Here is a 20,235-nt window from a genome sequence, read left to right as displayed (position 1 = left end):
TTAGCAATTATTTCAGCACACAAAAGTAAGCCTACTTCTAGTCCAGTGAAAAATGCATCATTCAGATGTACCACAGAAGACCATGCACTATCACCTGCTTAGCTCCACTGTGTGGTTTTTGGATACACAGAATTTTCTGTTCTCTAGATAACCAGTGGGGCTGTTACCCTTATCTGTTCTGGAAAAACAAAGAACCTAGTCTTTCAAGACACAGAAGAGTTGCAGAAATCAGCATAGATGCATCTTAAGCCATAAGAATCCCTCCGGGTTTTGGCACGGAGCTTTCAGATTCCATTTCTAAAGTCAGTAAATACAGCGAATGGCATTATGTTCTAGACTGTAAAGCTGTGGCAAGTGTGTCATCACCAAACTAATAGAAAAAATCAGAATCTGAGTTAATGAACCATTTTTGGCTTTGAAACTTGTAAGAGGTATGATTCTCAAAAAAAGTTGGGTGGAGGGAGAAACCTTTTCAACTGTTAGCAATAAGCTTTTGTCAGCATCAGGATCTGGAAAAGCTGTTTCTTCCAAATGCACAAATATTCACTTTCAGAAAAAAGCTCATATCCATGCTTTTAGCTGGAGAACTTCTTTTGTGTCATGGTTTAACCCCGGTGGGCAGCTCAGCCCCACGCAGCCGCTCGCTCACTCCCACCCAGTGGGATGTGGGAAAGAATCAGAAGGGTAAAGGTTAGTAAACTCCTGGGCTGAGATAAAGACAGTTTAATAGGCGAAGCAAAAGCCGCGCACGCAAGCAAAGCAAAACAAGGAATTCATTCACTGCTCCCCGTGGGCAGGCAGGTGTTCAGCCACCTCCAGGGAAGCCGGGCTCCAGCATGCGTAACCGTTACTTGGGGAGACAAATGCCATAATCCCAAACGTCCCCCTGCCTCCTTCTTCCCCCGGCTTTGTATGCTGAGCATGGTGTCATATCGTACAGAATATCCCTTTGGTCAGTTGGGATCAGCTGTCCTGGTTGTGCCCCCTCACAACTCCTTGTGCGCCCCCAGCATCCCCATTGCTGTGGTGGGGTGAGCAGCAGAGAAGGCCTTGGCGCTGTGCAAGCGCTGCGCAGCGGTAACTAAAACATCCCCGTGTTATCAACACTGTTTTGGCCACAAATCTGAAATAGAGCACTGTACAGGCTGCTTTGAAGAAAACTAACTCGACCCCAGCCAAAACATGTAAATTTGGGAAAAAAATATTTGTCATTTAGTTTGAAGAGAACTGAATTATTTTTTTTTTTTTAAATAATCCAGTTGGCTTCGAAGAGTAGACCTCTTTGAGTTCTACAGCATCACAGACAACATGTCTACCATGCATCCTTAGTCAATGTGCAATTATTTAGTCTTTACTAGTGTATCATCTGATCCCCCTTACCTATCTCAGGAAAATTACAGCTGGTTTAAATGCAGCTGAGAAGAATCCGACTTCACTAAGGTCTAACTGAAGACAGCAGTAGTCAGTGTTCTCATGCCTATTGGAGGACAACATTTCCTCCCCACAGATAATCTGGTAGCCTATAATGACAGTAGGAAGAAGTTACTTTGCCTGAATGCTAGTCATTTTTCGAAGTGTCATATAGTAAATACAGAAAACCTTTTGCAGATGGCCTATGCTAGGGCTCAAAACTGGAAAATGAAGAACACACACTTTTTAATTAATTTATAGCTAATAATACTTTACCCAGATATTTTATCAAGCTTAAACTACTCTGTGAAGAGTGTATTACTATTGCTATTACTTTTACTGTTTTTCAGGGTGAATTCATTTAAGCAATCCCTAAAATGTTACTTTCCACTCCTTGCAGTTAAAATAATACTATTATCATTTTTAGTTTTTCATTAGGACCCTGCTACCTTAGGGTAGACGTCAGTTTGCTCTAATATCTCTTCATCATAGCTCATAGCTACAGAAGTAGTAGGTACATAGTTTCTGTTACCGGGAGGAGAGCTGTTTAAGTATTCCAGTGACACATAAAAGAAGTTACAGCTGACATACTTGTGGTAGCCCTTTACACTTAATGTACGTAATGGTATGTTCATTCCAAAAATTAGTGAAATTAAAATCAATCACATAGTAGGACCAAGCAGACGTAGGAATCTGCAGAACTAGAACTGGAAAAAAGGTACACAAGCCCAGAATGCTATATCTGTGCAGTAAATTCTGCATCACTTGGAATCTGAAATTTGAGAAGAGATTTCATTCAAAAAGATGTGCTAAAGTTTGTAAGCAAATTTTTAAACTATATTATAAATAAATATGGGACATTATGGCATTTGTCTTCCCGAGTAACTGTTACACGTGATGGAGCCCGGCTTTCCTGGAGATGGCTGAACACCTGCCTGCCCATGGGAAGTAGTGAATGGATTCTGTGCTTTGCTTTGTTTGCATATGAAGCTTTTGCTTTACCTATTAAATTGTTCTTACCTGAACCCTCGAGTTTTACAATACTTTCCGATTCTCATGCCCATACCTCTGGGTGAGGGAGAGTGAGTGAGTGGCTGCGTGGGGCTGAGCTGCCCACTGGGGTTAAACCACGACACACAGTCATTACTGATTTACACTATTTAAAATGTGTGGTTAAGAGTGTCAAGCAGGGGACATGGCATCCATACATCCATGTGGTTTTGCTTCCATAGGAAGATTTGTGTGTCTTTCCTCCTATGACTTCATGATTCAATGACTGACCTTTATTCTCTGAATCTCCCAGGACAAGGACATGTTCTGCTCTCTCCTTGCAGCTGCAGTGCCAGCATACTGCTGCCCTCAGCAAGTGCTTTTCTCTATATCCTCCTTCAGATAACTCATCTCCTCCTTGCCTTTAGACCTTCCTGTCTGAGGTTGGTTTTCCGTCACTTAACCATTCTTCTTCTTGCCCAAGCTTCTGCTTCCTGACATATCAAAGTGTTCTGCTCTGCCCTATGGTCCGTGCTTAAAGAATAGCTGCATGTGGCATTAAACCTTCAGCCTTGCTTCCCACCCTGTTAGCTACATCCAGTGCCATCCTCCTCACAGTGGTGAGCTGGGCTTTTCTCTTGGCTTTCCTTGGCAAGCTCAAGCAGCCTCATGGAGGAAGCAGGGCAAGCACTGAGCTTCTGTTTCTTAAACAGGACAGACTTTCTGAAGCTGAAGCCAAATTCTTCTATTTGCTGTGGGTCAGTGAAGAGGGCAGTAGACTGTCACAGTCCCACCAATGAATATACCTGATGGACAGGTGGACTTTCCCAGCTGTCTCCTGAAGAGCAGAAGGGTGGAACCCAGAAGACTGAAATCCAGTGACTGGTACACGTGTGAGAAAGCAGCCATTTTTAAATGCCTTCTGTTGGACCCGGAAATAAATTAACTCTTGCTTTTACCACTTGGCAGAGAATCGGGAATAAATTTTTGCAGATGAATTAGGGCCTTGTTTAACTTCCAGCAGAAAAATGAGGAGCTCTAGAAAAGTTGATGGACTGCATTCAATTTTATGATGCAGAAAAACAAACTGTTAACTTACAGAAATAATACCCGTGTGCTGTCGTGACTTGTTCTCTACTTGTCTGCAGGTGCTGAGTATTGGGAGAGCATGCTGACTCTAGTGCCAGTGTCAGTATTTTCTTTGTTTGCTTTTGACATTTCACGTGTTTGCACCATAGTGCCTGACAAGTTATATCACAAAGTAATTGGAGTAAATGCTGATCAACGCGAAATGAAGAAAAATGAGGGTCAGCAGTGTGGGAGGAAAAGCAATGATAGGCCAAGACTCACTGAGGTATGCAGAAAACACAAGCAACAAGGGAAGGCAGGGAGTCACATAACAGATCGCGTTACGGGTCTGCCACAGCCTTGGTGGGCCCTCTGCTGTCATCGGCCAAACAGAACCGTTTCTTCTGCCAGTGCAAACAAAGATGTCACACGACTGTCCTTGCTTCCAGTGCCTTTGGGCATGTCTGGTGGGTGGCTGGAGCCCGCTGGCTGTGGCTGCAGGCCAGCTCCAGGCGGGGATTGTGTAGCTGTGTTAGCTTGATCCCACGTCTGCCTTTCCACAGGGTTTGTTTGCTTGAGCACAAGGCTTGCTGATGCTTCTGCCCATCACGTACCTCCTGGCGGACTCGCATCCGGAGACCTTTGAGCACAGGACAGGCAAGTGTTATCTACACTGCCAGCTACACAGGGCTTTTTGTCTTCCCCCAAACCAGTGTAGCCCATTTGCACCTGGTTTATCTGAGGGGTGATCTGGATGGAAACCCAGGGGGCAAGTTCATTCCTCTTGTTACCTTGAGATATACAGTGCTGCTTTACCTTTGTGCTCTAAATGACAAAGCAAGTGATGTGGCACCTGAAAGTACTAACAAGTGAAAGTATTTAAAGATGTACTGTGGGGAAAAGGATGAAGGAAGGAATCAGATGAAGTAGGCTGTTTCCTCTGACTCACGTTATCTCTTTTTTTCCTCTTATTTCTATTTTCCCAGTGAAATGGTGTGAAGAGGAAGTTATTCTTTCAACTGCATAGGATGCTTCTATCAGACTGTTAATAACTTGGGAGTAACAACATGGAAAACGTTGTCAGGCATTTTCTGTGCTACCTCCACATCTATAAAATGAAGTTTAACAGCCACATTTTCTTCTTTAAGTTGTAAGTTAAAGAATTAATCAAGGAAATTAGAATATTGCCCGCTTTTTAAAATAGAAGATTTAATGAGAACTTTACTTCATTTGCTTTCCTTCCTTAGCCAAGAATTCAAGTTTATTAAGGTATTAAAAAAAAAGAAAGAATACAAGAAGGATTTGTAGCAGCGTGCAGTAAACATTCTCCACACGACTGTCCTTCACTTTACTAGGGTGACTGTGGTTTGCACTGTATTATTTGGCATTGTAAATTATGAAATGTTCCTTCACTTCCTCAATTTTAACCTTCTCAACCACTGTTGTTCATTTTATACTGAAGAACAACATTTCAAATTGAAGAACAAATTCTCTCCTTGTAAGTCTGCTGCCAATCTGCTGCTCAGCTATGCGAGTTCCTTCTGCCAGTGAAACCTAGACCCAAATACTCAACTCTTAGCAGTGCGATCCAAGTCTTGCTGACACTCTTGATATATGCTTGAAACATGGTGTAATCTGCAGTTACTTCTTGTTACCTCACTAAGAAGCACATACAATGCTCAGGCCGATGAAAACTTAGTCTCCTTTTAAAACATGCTGTCCTGATGTACAACCATTTTCAGAAACCTAACAAGGTCCTTTGCAAAACTAATCGGCGGTCTTTTCGCTTATACTTTCACCGGACAGCTATTCCAGCATATTAAGTTAGAAACCATTTTCCAGCTCCCAATTTTTGTCCATCCCTGCTTTTGCAAACACTCCCTCGATTTAAACAAGTGCCCCTCCTACCTCTTTCGATATTTAATCACACATGTATTTCTGCTTCGAAGTCGAACAGAGAAACAATTCAGAGTCATTGGATTTTACATGCCTGAAGGGAAGCCTGAAATCCTGAGCTGATACTCAGGTGCATTGTCACTGAATGTATTGCAGCGGTAAGAGTAGCCATACTGATGTAGGCTTTGAATAGTTGCTGCCAGCTAATTAATGATATTCTGTGAGTACAAACCCTGGAGTAGTGACTCTGAGAAATAGTGAGCTATGTCTTGCTCCATCTCTAAAGGTTCCTGTAGGCCACAGGCATCTTAATGCCCTCTATAAATATAAACTGAATGGAAGGCAGCAAAACCAATGCTTAATTTTAGAGGTTAGGGGATTTTAGCAATGAACAACTTTTTTTTTTTTACTTACGTATAATCTTACAGAATGAACAGTTGTAATTGTTCTGTATGTGAGCTGTGTAAATAACATGACAGCACGGGAACAAAAAGAAAAAAGAAAAAATGTTTTTCTAATGCTCAGCATGGTGGGGCAGATAAGTGCAGAGTTAAATTATGCTTTGCTCTATCTCATTCAGTTTTATGGTGTATGTAATAGTGCAGCATTAGACAAATCTGCATGATGAGAATGACTATATGAAATCCGGTGGACCAGAATATTAGAAAACAGAGTTTCTCTATGATGTGTGATGACTTGTGTATTTTTGTTGCACGTTGCAGGCATATATTCTGTACTACCAGGATGCAAGCAAATTACTTCTATGAACATGAGGCAAAGAGCAATGTGAGTGGCCCCTTTGCTACCAGACTCTACTTTACTTATATTTTTAGCTGTAAGGTGCTGTTACAAGAGCAGTCCAAGTTCAAGCAGTGTACAGATCCCATTCCATATCAATCCCATGTAGTGCACAACCTAGGCGTCCTTCTAGGAAAGTCCCCCCGTTTGATTTGTCTTCCTGCAGGTAGAAGAGAAGCACACAAAGTGTATGGCTGCTCTGATAAGCAGACATAACCAAAGTCCAGGCTTTCTCCTACAATAAAGCCAAAATGACACTTAGAGGCCATATTTAGGAGTGGGGTTAAATCTATCAGCACAGATGTAGAGTTGAGTTGAAAGTATGACATCACTGTATTTAGAAATTCATTCTGAAAAGTAAAAGATAGATATATTTTTTCAACAGAAAAGGTAGATACCTTTGAAACTATTTCTTGTTTATTACCTCTTTCTTTTATTTTCCTCAAGAAAAAAACTGTATACCTCCACTGCATCTACACTACTGAGGTTTTTAATATTTATTTGTATAGACTTACATGTAGAACATCCAAGCCTTATGGTGCTCCCATTGAATCCAGATGCAGGGATTTGGCTTTGGTTTTGTAATTGTTTCCATTATAAACCCCTATTTCAGAGTTCAGAATTTGGTTATAAAAAATGCTTCCAGAATGCAATTTGGCATCTGAGATATCAGACAAGGAACATTTATTACTAGTTTGATTTCAATGTGTCTTTTTGAACTTACAGATGTGTCCTGAGAGTTTTATCCATGCTTTCAGATATTTTAAAGATTTAAAAAATACCTTTAACTAGCAAATGGAAATCATCACACTGTGATGTGAAATGATAGCATCATCTTTAGCTAAAAATGCCATAAAACCCCTAAGTGGTCACTTGAGTTTCTTTCTAAATAGTAAGAGTATGTTACTTCATAACAGGCGTGCACTAAGGAATTGCAGCCCCACAGTGCACAAGTGAACATGTTTTTCCCTAAAAAAAGGGAAGAGTATTCAGCTTCCTCAAACATACCAGCTACACCATAAACAGTTAATCACATAAACTGCTGATTCCAGCTATAGGGTGGAATATTGGCTTCTGTTTTTTTGGGCTCACTACAGATAAACCGAGCCAACCCCAGCAAGCTTCTCTTGTGTCAGCTTGTTTGAAGACTGCATAGAAGAGCAACTTCCCTGCACTTGGGAATGTGAAAATTTTGTCAAAAACTCTGCCCAAGACCTTTTATGTATTGTAGAGCCTAAGCAACCCAGGGGCATTGCACTGGCTCTTTGACAAGGGTACAGAATTAGCCCTACATGCAATGCAGATAGGTCTGTCTAATCAGAATCACTTCTCTTTACAGTGGTAGTTGAGTAGAGTTGGTCAGGCAGAAGGTAAAGCCACTTGGCCTGCCAAATTGCTTCCTCCTGTCACACACTAAGTTGCACCTGGAGCAAAGAAGGTATTTTCTGGTATTGATGCATTTTATCACCTCTAGCAACAGAAGCAATAATAGAAAAATGCTTTGAAGCCGTCTTACTGAGTGTGACTGAGCAATAAACCCTTAAAATGAAATAAGGCTCAGAGGAGATGGGCAAGGACGATTGTCCCTGTGAACTCAGGAAAGAATGTAGGGCGTGACTGATGTTTCTGTTGCAAAGAAGCTGACTTCATCTCAACACAACAGGGGACTGGAGGGTGGCTTTTGGTTTAGATAAACAGCTATCAACAGTTGCTTGGAGCAAGCTCAGGGAGTTCATTAAGAGTGTGAATGTCTCCCTGAGTTAGCCAGACCAGTGTGGGGGGAGTGAATACATAGCTCAGCCCAACATGGAGTATAAAACCTAGACACGTAGCCAAAGAATTCTGAAGAGAGGAATGGGCTTGAGCTGGCTTCAACGCACTTATTCCTTCTCAGCAGCTGAGGAGGCCCAGTGTCATGATGGTGAGCATATTATAGAGACCACTGATGGGAGTCATGTAGGTATTGTGCTTGAACTGTATAATTTTCAGTACATTTTGTATCACTCTGATAAAATCAGAAATCCCATGTAATATCAACTCTCTTCAGGTAAGTAAATTTGATATTGAACACTGCATCCTCTATGAGTGAAATTTCTAAGAGAACCTGGACAGCTAGTATTGGACTCTGACACCGAGACCTGAGCTGACAAGATTTTTCTGGCCTTAAATTTGCATGTAGAAGAAGTATTTCCTGGATGCAACTAGTAAGTGAAACAGTTGAGAGTGTTACGCATTTAAAGAGCATAATTCTTTATGTTGGAATAGGAAAATACTGGTATTCACCCAAAAAGCCAGTACTATTAATGGCAGGGACCAGTGAAATGCATAAGGTAATTTAAGATTTTTCATATCAAAACCTAAAAAAAACAACAAACCACCCAAACCAAGAACAAGATGAAACTTCCGTTTACTTCTGAAAATCCAAACTTCCTAACAGCAGCAAGAGCTGAAGGATTTTAATTCTTTCTACTTTGCAGAAAAAAACGTGCTCCGGTACTGAAAGGTTATTGAACATTGGAGGAATACATAAATGCCATACATAACTGCACTAATGACTATGCAATATCTTCATTTACAAAAAGCTGGTGCACATGGCTTTATCTTTAATTTCTTAGGCCCCTATGTAGCCCTCAAAGTCAGTAGAAATCAAGACTAAATTGCAAAGTCCAGGTTAAGCCATTTATAGCAATGCTTTTGATAGCTAATAACAGCTAATTGTCCAGCCTCCCTTGATAGCCGATACAGAGAGGCTGAGGTGTCTAGAGGTTAAATGTCCCTTAAAATGAGATGAATCACATCCTCAAGGTATCTTTTTCCCTCCATTTCTTGCAAAGGAAGCTAGATGACTCTTAGCTGTAGATATCAAATAATAGCATTCCTAGCTAAATAAGATGAACTCCACCTCACACATTAAAGTCCTTTGTCAATCTGGGCAATATGGTTGGGTTTTGGGTAGCTCAGTCAAGCCCATACTGTAGACCCAGTCCCATCTTATGCTGTATTACTCTGGTTTTCTCACTGTAGGGTATGCTGAAACATTTGCCTAGACCTAGGTGTCTAATGACCTCTAAGTCTCCCTAGGCTGGTTGAGACGCCACATAGGAGACTCCTGGACTTCTGGAGAGGTGACTGGAGGCTAGTGGCTAATGCCCTGGTATCTCAGGTGTTTAGAAAATTGAATCCAGTTCATAACAACTACAGCCAACATGGGTAGTTGTATCTGTTCAGTACTTGTTGCCTTATTAGCTTTTGCCTTGATTGTTTCTAGTTGATGTGATCATCTATGACAAGCAGGAATTAACTCCATGGTTTGCCTGTGGGCCTGATGAGTTTTAGCTGTGAAGAGAGATCATGCATTGTCGCTGTCAAATGTAGAAGTCAGTTATAAAGTGTACCCATTGCCAAGCAGTTTCATAGTATTTTAATATCTTCATAAGAACTGCTTCTTTCTAATGAACATGCTCTTTAAGGAATAAAGAGTTGATGGATTTTGACCTGTTGTCAAAGATTTTTGCTTGGAGTCGTAGTGGCTAGCAGGAGCGCTGTCTAATTTGTGTGACTGAAAGAAGTACCATGCTGCCTCCAAGGGATCAAATAGTCTCTGGCAAATTAAAATAAATAATGAGACGTTAGATGTGCTATGCTATCTCCGTAGTGGAAAATAATTTGACCAAAGCTTTTAAGTCACAGTTAGGTGTTCAGATAAACATTAAACCCAGTTTTCTAAGGTTCATATCCACTTCGAACTATGGAAATCTTTGGTCTTCAGGCTTTTTGAAAACTGGGTACACAACACTGTGGACTAGGATCTTCACCCCATCAATGTTTGAAAGTGTGGATTTTCTTTCATAAATGATTTTTTAGGTGCATGGTTGTCTTTGATTGTAACAGGAATGCAAGTTCCAAGATGCAGGTATTAAACAATCTTCTCTAAGTTGGTAAACTACCTGACACTGAATGAAGTTGTCTGTGAATTATTTAACACTTTATTGTTCTTTCTTCTGTTCAATGTTATTGAATACTTTCCTGTTCTGAAATCACGATGATTTTCTCATGGAGGTTCTGAGACCCGGAAAGAAATTGTGGCCAACCAGAAATAGATTTGCTGTTCATAAACAGCTTTCATAGGAGTAATTTAGATACCTCCACAGTTTTATGAAGTACAGGATGAAAACCAATAATGTAGTGCCGCGATTGAGAGCATTGATGCAAGCAAATGTCACTTTAATTAGCCTAATAGCATAATTATATACACACAAGCAATTGTTACATCTTATTCTGATAGGTTCAAAAACTTGCATATTCTGTAAACTATGTGGCAACTCCCTCAAAGATCTCATGCTAGCTATTTAACAATTCAGCAATAGTTAAAGAAAACCAATGTCTGCAGTTTTTGCACCATGTCCTTGAGCAAGCTGACAAACCCACCGCCTTATTCCTTGTATAGTCTCAACTTGATACTTAGTCCCTGTTTCTATACCCTTCAGTAATTTCTCATGTCTCTTACCGCCAGGGCTTGTGACCCACAAGCTTGAGCACATTCCTTTCAACTAACTGATTGTTACTTGTGGTCCTGCTTCCCAGGCCCCCTCCTGCATTTCCCCCCTCTTGTTTTTGAGCAACCGAAATCCCGTTTGTTTTAAACATGTGTTCGATCAAGTTACTCATCACTCGTTGTAAACATTGAAACAAACAAGGAACAAATAATACTAAGACTAACAATACTGTCAATACCATCAATGCTCCTTTGATTATGGTTTGTAACCAGCCCCCTAACCCAAGGCTTGAAAGCCAGTTCATTAACCCACTCTCAATCTTTACAGTCTGTACATTTTTTCTTAACTCAGCAAGCTGCTTATGAATAGAGTTTGAGTGATCAGTCAAATTCATACAACACTTCCCTTACCATGGTTCACTATAGGCTACTCTCTACTGTTCACACTGCCTCCTTATCTTCTAGAGGTGAGATCACATTCCTCCTTTGTTTCTGTCTCATCCTAGTTTCTTCTCATACTCCCTCAAAGTTATTTGACTCTTTGCTGCAGGATTTCAGCTGCACATCGTTAAAGCAAGGCCAAAACTGCACATTATCAATGTCAAAACAACCCACTGTCTCTGTTCCGTACAATTTTACAATTTCCCCTTTTTGTTTTTGAACAGCTAGTACCAGGTTTGCCATGTTCTGCAGGGCCCTTGCAAACATGACAGCGACCAAGGTAACAGCAAACAAACAATACTGCCAATTGAGTGAATGGATGCCAAAAAGGCTGACATTTTCTCAGATTTTGATAACATGTTGCTGCAATGTAGTTATAAAAAAATCCCCAACAAAACCACACAACATTTAAGAACTACTATTTTCATCACACAAATGTGGATTATGTACTACTTCTCATCCATAAATTTCAAAGCTGTTCATAAAGTCTCTGGTATTTTCATTTTGCATATGTCCAATGTCCAATATACAAGGCACATACCAGGTCAGTGCCAGTACAAAGAAATGAACACGATCTCTTGAATACTAGCTTAGCGGAACATCCAATAGACTATCTCACAAGTCTACTTGATATAGCAGGTATGTTTCGAGTGTAAAGGCAATACTGTAAGGTGATAGTATACTACAGGGATATTGAAACTGAGAACCTCACTAGAACCCAACCAAAATTCTAAGTTTCTAGAATATGTTCAGTCAAAACACTGGATTAAACGGGTTAGTAAGAGACAGTGAGGAGTCAAACACAGAATAAACAGAGAATAAAATGTGAGTACATTTCCTTATGACTGTAAACTCAGCAAACTGAGAAAAGAGCATAGGAAGGCAGAAGAAAGTGGTTGTGCTGGATTTGGTTGTGGTAGAGTTAATTTTCTTCATAGTAGCTGGTATGGGTATGTGTTTTGGGTTTGTGCTGGAAATAGTGTTGATAACACAGGGGTGTTCTAGCCATTGCTGAGCAGCGCTTGCACAGCGCCAAGGCTTCTTCTGCTCCTCAGCCCACCCCACCAGTGAGCGGGCTGTGGGGTGCACAAGGAGTTGAGAGGGGGCACAGCCAGGACAGCTGACCCCAACTGACCAAAGGGATATTCCATACTGTATGACATCATGATCAGCATGTAAAGCTGGGGGAAGGAGAAGGAAGGGGGGTATGTTCGGAGTGATGGCATTTGTCTTTCCAAGAATCCATCAGGCATGCTGGGGACCGGCTTTCCTGGAGATGGCTGAACACCTGCCTGCCCATGGGAAGCACTGAATGAATTCCTTGTTTTGCTTTGCTTGCGTGCACAGCTTTTGCTTTGCCTATTAAACTGTCTTTATCTCAGCCCAGGAGTTTTCTCACTTTCACTCTTCCAAGTGTCTCTCCCATCCCCACCAGGGGTGGATGCAGAGAGAGTGAGTGAGCAAACGTCTGTGTGCGGCTTAGTTGCTGACTGGGGTTAAACCACAACAGAGGCATGCAGAGGCAGGACACTGAGTGCCCATATGCTTTTGTGTTGTAGCATGAAGGCAGCTTTCAGACTGACTGATTTTTTAAATGGACTATTGCTTCACTGGAAAATGTTGATTTAGTGAAACTGTTTGCAGTTTCATGCCTGATCGATGAAATTCTCCCTCCTTGGCTCCTTAGCAGAGTCTCCTGTCCAATCTACAGGATCATCAGCAGACCATGTGGAGGGATATTTCTGAGCCAAGGACATGGAAACCTTGAGAGGCTTGATCTCCCCAAACTTCTTGGCTTCTTACAGCTCACTTGATAATGTGTCAGGTTTTTTGATTCTGGGGCTTCTCAGAGCAATTAAGGCTCCAAGGTTCCCCAGGCCTATGGCAGTCCACCTGCAATATAAAGCTTTTGGCTACTCTAAGTTGGGACTGAAAAAGTTATGAAAATCCTCAATATTTTTCTTGGACCTGGAAGTCCCTTTCCCTGCTATGTTAAGTACCATTTTTTTGTTCAACAGATATTGTTTGACTGTTATAAAAGCAGTGTTTTCAGGTGGTGGCAGTGCTAGGTTAAACTCCTCTGTAGGGTCCCTATTGCTTGACTCTTTATTCTCAAATAAGACTAAAACTTTCAGTTTAGGAGAACAAGTTTAATGCAGTTAAGTGAATTGTAAAAAAGAACTGAAAAGCCAGGCTCTGTCATATTTAGAAAACTTAAAATAATTTGTGATATGGAAAAGATCATTCATTCCTTATTTCCAGGTCGTCATCCTGTGAGGGAGCTGTCTGCACCCATTACTACTGTAGCTGACAGTCAAGAAAAAAGCCAAAATCAAAACCAAAGTCCAAGTAATTAAAATCATCATAAATATCTTTGAGATTAAACAGGATACATAGTGGATTGCCACAATCACTGTATTTTAAAAAGACAAACCTGATTAGCATAATGGCTTGCTCTCATTTATTACTCAGAATGTAAGAAACCTGAATGTCTTGTCTTGTTTTTTTTTAAACTCTCACAGATTTCTGAACATTTACTGATGAAATCTTGTCCCCATTAAAGTCAACAAAAACTTAATTATGATTTCAGTACATCCAGAATTGCCTCATCTTCAGCAGGGCTTTGTGTCTGTTATGACAGAATAGCTCCCATCTTCTGTTTTTGTCGTTTTGTTCTTTCAAAAAAGGAATATGGTTCAGATCTAATTGGCAAGATTAAGCTTGTCAACATACCCATGTTTGTGATATATCTGTTCAATGATCTTCTCCCTGTGGATCTTCTTTATTGCTTCATGCTGCAGTGTTCTCATGTGTGTAATGTACTCAGTGATTAAATTCAGCATTTAATACAGATCTATATATTATGAGTGATCATATGGATCCAGTTGAGGGGCATGAGAAACTGGGAGGGGACACAGCCTGGGAAACTGACCTGAAATAGCCAAAAGGATAATCCATACCATAGGATGTCATGCTGAGTGTATAACTGGGAGGAGTTAGCTGGGACTTGGTGACCGCTGCTCAGGGACTGGCTGGGCATCAGTCAGCAGGTGGTGAGCAACTGTGCTGTGCATCACTTGTTTTTTTTTCACTTTTGGATTTTACTCCTTTTTCTCTCTCTCCTTCTCATTACAATTGTTATTATTGTTGTTGTATTATATTTTGTTTTAATTATGAAATTGTTCTTATGTCAACGCATGAGTTTTGCCTTTTTCCCAAATCTCCCCCCCTATCCCTCGGGACAGGGAGTGAGCAGGCAGCTACATGGTACTTAGTTGACAGCTGGGGTTACACCACAACACTGCCCTTTCTACCTTTTTCTCTCTAGTTAGGTATATATTCATGCTTAGATTCATGCTTTCAGAAAGTGTCTTGACTGAGAAGTTGGGCAATGGGGGAGTGTAGGGGAGGAAGCTGCTTTGAAACACATACACAGGAAAAAGACAAACGACAGAGGTGTAGCTGTGATTTTTTAATATTTAATGCTTTTTGTCAGGGCAATGGCAGCATGGGAAAGAGGAATAGTCCATAAATTTAATGGAAACCAAATATAAGCCGAGTGTCATGAATTGTGAAGTTTAAGGATGTCACTGTGCATTTATTGAATATTGCCGAAATCTGTGGAAGAACTGAATCAGCTTTGGGCATGTATCAAGTAGTTATTTTCTCATGGTTTCCTGTTGGATGACATGACATTGGAACTTTGCATTCTTTCTTCCATGGTTTCCACTTCTGCCAGCACTTGGGCAATGCTGTAAAACCTGTACATTTCTTTTCCAATCTAGTCTCATCTTCCCTGTGAGATTTACATGCAAGCCCATGTTCATTCCCCAGCTTAGATTGCGCCCCAATGCACTGCTGAGCAGAGGCCAGGACAGCCTCTGCTGTGGCCTGTGCATACTTGGCACTTTAGGTTGTGGATAAAACTCTTGTTCTTGGGCTGTGAGTACACTGGATCTGGGAATGCTGGGCCATGCAATGGTGTATTACACTAATAGATTTCCAGGGGTCATCTTTTCCTGTGCACAATCTGGGTGCTCTGAGCCCCTGCTCTGGTGGAGCATCCCCTAGACGTGTTTGAAAATGGATGGGTCCCAGGTCTTGGCATAGTTATTCTTAATCGTAAAAGTTCTTTTTGCATAACCATATAGATAAAGCTTTGGGATCCCATTGCAACTGGATAATAGTTGTGGCAAGAATCTACATTATATGCAAAATGAGATACTCTGCTTTGATCTAAACAAATGAACCACCTCTCCGTATGCCCTGGTTTAGATGAAGGCTGGCCTTAAAAATTACACAGAACTGCATGGAAGATGAAGAAAAAACAATTATCCCACAGAAAGAAACAGAGGAATGTAATGTAATAGTTGGGGGAATGGTTTAAAATCCATTTTCAATAAAATAACTTTTTCACCCAGGTATCTAGACGTGTGCCAGAAATTAACTACTTACAAAGCAAACAACCATCTTAGTGATTTATGGTGTCTTTCCTTGATCGTCAGACGGAGAGTTAAATTATCTAGACGGGATACACAGGCTTGTGGAATTACACATTGCTTTCTTCCAAGATATATGAACGCCATGTGTTATAACTTCCTTGAGGACTGCACTGTGGTTAGGCCACTTTGTGTTTTTTTTAGTTTTCTTGTGAGGAAAGACTAATCTGACAAAGAAAAAGCAGTTCCCTAGAATACAGTCTGGATTTTATTAGGTACACATTACTACTGTTTCCTGACCTTGTTACTCTTGCAGTATAGCTTTTGCATCAGTTTATAAGCAATAGTGTGACACAGCTTCCTGAAATGCCCTCAAAACAAGTGTATAGATGGCATTTACAGACACTTACAATTTAAATGCAGTGAGTACGTAAGAGAGCACATGTAAATAAGGACCTGGCCCTATATCCACTCAAATTAGTGGCACAATTATCAGCCACTTAAGTAAGTCAGATTCATAGCCATGAACTTGCCAATACTTTTTTCAATAAAAATGAATTTCATATGAAGGAAACTAACGAAGCTATTCAGATTTTACAGCAAATGGAAGGTAGAAGGTGTATCATGATAATATTTGAAATAGACATCTAATATAGCCCACATTAAAGAACAGGGTATGCCTTGCCTTGCCTTGCCCTGCCTTGCCTTGCCTTGCCTCACCCTGCCTAGCCTTGCCTTCCCTACCCTGTCCTGTCCTGCCCCGTTGTACTCTGTCCTACACCACCCTTCCTTTCTTCATGTTCAGACTTCAAAGTTTACTTTTCAGTTTGACCAGTGTTGTCAGTGGCCTGTCTTTTCTAGCTGATAATTAGGAACAGGGAGCACCACGAAATAGTGATTATCTGCAAAGCTAGATGCTGTCAAAAGCAAAAGTGAAAATAAAATGAAAACCAGAATGAATCATTTTTTTCAATTCTCAGTTATATTAAGCACACAGTGATGACTTTTCTGCCAAATGTCTTCCTAGAAGGAGGAATGAGACTGAGATGAAAGTCCAGAATGGGCGCAGCCAGATCGAACATTAAACCCTGTCTATTCCAGGATATAGTTTTGGGGAAGACAGGAAAGATGGAGGTGCTTTAAATATATTAATCTATTTGCCTAAAAATGGTAAAAACAGGCAGCATGCAATATTGCATGGTTTTAATGAGAAGCAGATTTTGGTGCATCACCTTTCTGGGGTTTGGGTCTCTGGCAGCACTGGCTCCCTTGAGGTTTCTGGTCTTATAGCCTGGTGTGCAACTTTTATTGGCCAGACTGATGACCTGGCTAGGTAGCTATTTTGAAATGGGGGTCTGCCAATCAAAGCAAATTGGTTACAGCCACATTTTGCTGCAAAAAGTGTATTCTCCTTTTTTTCCCCCTCCTTCACTGTAATGTATTTATTCAACTACAAGGTATGTATATGAGCAGCTGGAGGCAGTTATGCATGTTTTGCCTGCGCTCTAGGACAGCCAGATGCGAACAACCTGGATTTAGAAGTGTGTACATGTTAGCTCATGCCTGGCACTATGCTAACACAGTTAGTTTCCAGATTCATACAACCACGTTAAAGACTGGGCGGTCTGGGCACGTGTCCCCAGGGGAGGCAGACTTGTGTCTGTCACAACAGAAACCACCTTTATTCTGTGGGGATCTCCTCAAACAAGATTACTTTGCTAGAAAGGGGCACTCATATTAACTTGAATGTATTTTATGGGCATAAAAGGCAGGTCTTTAAGTGCTGTTTTCCCCTTTGCTTTTTCAGTTTTTACTTACGCTTCTTTTTAAGCTGTGACATTAATTTCTTTTTGGGACAGTTTTCATCAAGCAAGAGGACATGTTGCAGACTTGGTCTATAGATTTTTGACCCATCTAGAAGGAAAGGGACCATGGGTCCTCCACAATAGAGCAGTCTGAGATACTTTGTCATGCTGATTGTACAAATATTATTACTTAATTAAATGAAGTTAATGTTCATGCCCTGTAAAAGATTTTGTGTCATTTAAAATGATCCAAATGCATACTAACTTTGAAAATTTTCATAGTTTATTTACAGTATCTTAGAGTAATCCTATCACTTGCTCTGAAGATTATTACATTTAGGAAAACAAATAACTGCAGTGTAATTTGTAAACAGAATTATAACTTTATTATAAATTTGCTATAAACTCCTGAAAATAGGCTCTATAATGGAAACTATGACACAATATTTCCATCTTTTCATAACTCAATAAAGCTCTTTTTGGACTAGCCAGAACAGGCATAGAACAAATAAAACCTAATAAAAATGCTACTAGGCTTATTTGATTTACATGCTGTTCACTTATAAATGTAGTACAATGACCAGGTTGAAAGGTTCTTTGTTTCTCATACAGCTCCTGAAATGGACTGGACAATTCAGCCTAAAATTTATAAAGAAAAGTATCATTTTCAGTTAGAGACTGAAAAGGGACAGGATAAAGGCTAAATTTCAGTGTAAATGAATTCTCTGTCTCTCAGACCACAACAGTATTGTGTGTCACTCACAGTTCAATTACATTTTTCAGATATATGGATGGTTTCTGCTAAAATGCTAAAAGCAGAAGTGATGCAGCATTTTAAATATTTTTGGTTTTGTTTTTTTCTAAATAATGATTCTAAGGTGGTACAGATTCTAGAACTAGCAACCTCTGGATTTCCCCCATGATGACTTACTAGTTATCCCTTACTAGCCCTGTACATCACCAGTGGCAAAGAAACCTCCCTTGTCGCATGCAAAACTGTAATAGTGCAAGTGTTAAAATCTTACCTACTGTATCTCTGTTTGCATTCACTCATAGCAGCACCTGAAACCAAAGAGAAATAGCTTTCATGGGATGCATGGTCAAGAGCTGAACAGTAAATAAAATATAAGCATGTGAAAAGAGACAAAATCATTGCAAAATGGATGCGGTACGACAGGTCCATGTCCTTTTTATGCTGGAGGCCACACTACTCTGGGTGGGGTCCAGTGAGAGCAGAGGTGAAGAACCATCTGCCTCGACCTGCTGGCCACGTTTCTTTTGATGCAACCCAGGATGTGGTTGGCTTTCTGGGCTGCAAGTGCACATTGCTGGGCCATGTTGAGCTTAAAACATGTTTCTGTTGTTTTCATTGCATAAGCCAGAAAAGCTGATTGTCTTTGCTTTGGTAACACACATTCTCTCTTCTTCTTCCTTTCTCTGTCTGTGTAAATTTATATCTATGTATATAAATCTATATATGCATATATATGTTTGTATATAAAAGTGTATATATTACACATACTGTGTAAAATGTGTGATTTTCAACAAAATGCAGTAAAATACATCATGTGAACAAAGACTGCAAAACAGGCAATGTAAATATTTTCACAAAGGGGAGAGTGAGTAGGAGTATGAATACAATATCACTCATACATATTTTTCCTAAGGCAACCGTAACTAACAGCTCTGCATTTTCTTTAAAATGACTGTTGCAACATAGCAATATTTACTTACATTAGATAACTTGTCAAATGAATCATCCCAGTGTGATCTGTATCTCAAGTTGTTTCCTGGCATTCATAATTGCAACTTGATTTTCATTTTGCACTCCTGATCTAATTAAGATTATAATTTTCTTATGTGTTTCTGAAATACACAGGCAGTTGAAGACACAGTTTAAGTGCAAAAAATGCCAACAATGGCAACACTGCTTAGAATTTGAAGCACTTAGATATATTCCTGGAAGTTATTTAACTTATGTCTTTATCCTCTTCACTTTTATATGTTATTTTGCGCTCTTGTCTATCTGGAGATTTCTCTGGGTTCTGTTTTCATTTTGTTCTAGTAGAAATGTTGAAGGTATTAAACATCCCACATGAGAGATAAGCAAATACTCAAAATTCAGAAATTTTTATTGCTAAACCCTATGAAAGCAATGAAGAAGAGACTGTTCTTCTTCCCTGAATAAAGTAACATATAGAGTAGGATAGATTGCTTCAGGATGTGGAGGAGGATATCTATCACCAAAAGCTTTTGAGACCAATTCAATTTGAGACCTATTTTTTAAACGATGAGTTAAGTGTATTTGGGGATTAAAATTGGACTGTGGATTGAATGAAATTCTCTCCCAGGGTCTTTTCTAACTTTATCTTCTCTGTTCTTTACTTCTGGAAGAATGTCCTTTCTATTCCATCAAAGAAAGGTTGAAAAATTTGGCTGTTACCACCTCAGCAGCTTTATACCTAGGCACTGCATGTTTATAAGCAGTGTGCACTTTGCTTCACAGAGCTGAATGTAAAATTGTATGAATAAATCAACACTCATGATCATTGAAAAAGAGAAGCTACTTATGTATTTCTGTATCTGGTCATCTCTATACACAAAAAAGCGAGAAAAGGGTATTTCTTCACCTTACGTTAAATGGTTGTCTCTATACTCTACCCACCGGTCTAATGGGGAACACAATCAAGCGAAACTGGAAGTAAAATAAAAAAAGGATTATTCTTAATCTTTAATTAATTCTTGAAAATAAATGTGATCAAGTCAAGCTAATTAAAAAAACCTCACAAAACAATACTAAGCAACACCCAAACAACTGAAAATATCTTCCAATCACAGAATCACAGAATGGCCAGGATTGGAAGAGACTCTGGAGATCACCTAGTCCAGCCCC

The sequence above is a fragment of the Falco naumanni genome, chromosome 2 (assembly GCF_017639655.2).
Source record: "Falco naumanni isolate bFalNau1 chromosome 2, bFalNau1.pat, whole genome shotgun sequence".
Classification (NCBI taxonomy): Eukaryota; Metazoa; Chordata; class Aves; order Falconiformes; family Falconidae; genus Falco; species Falco naumanni.
Note: the sequence above shows the minus strand (reverse complement) of the source record.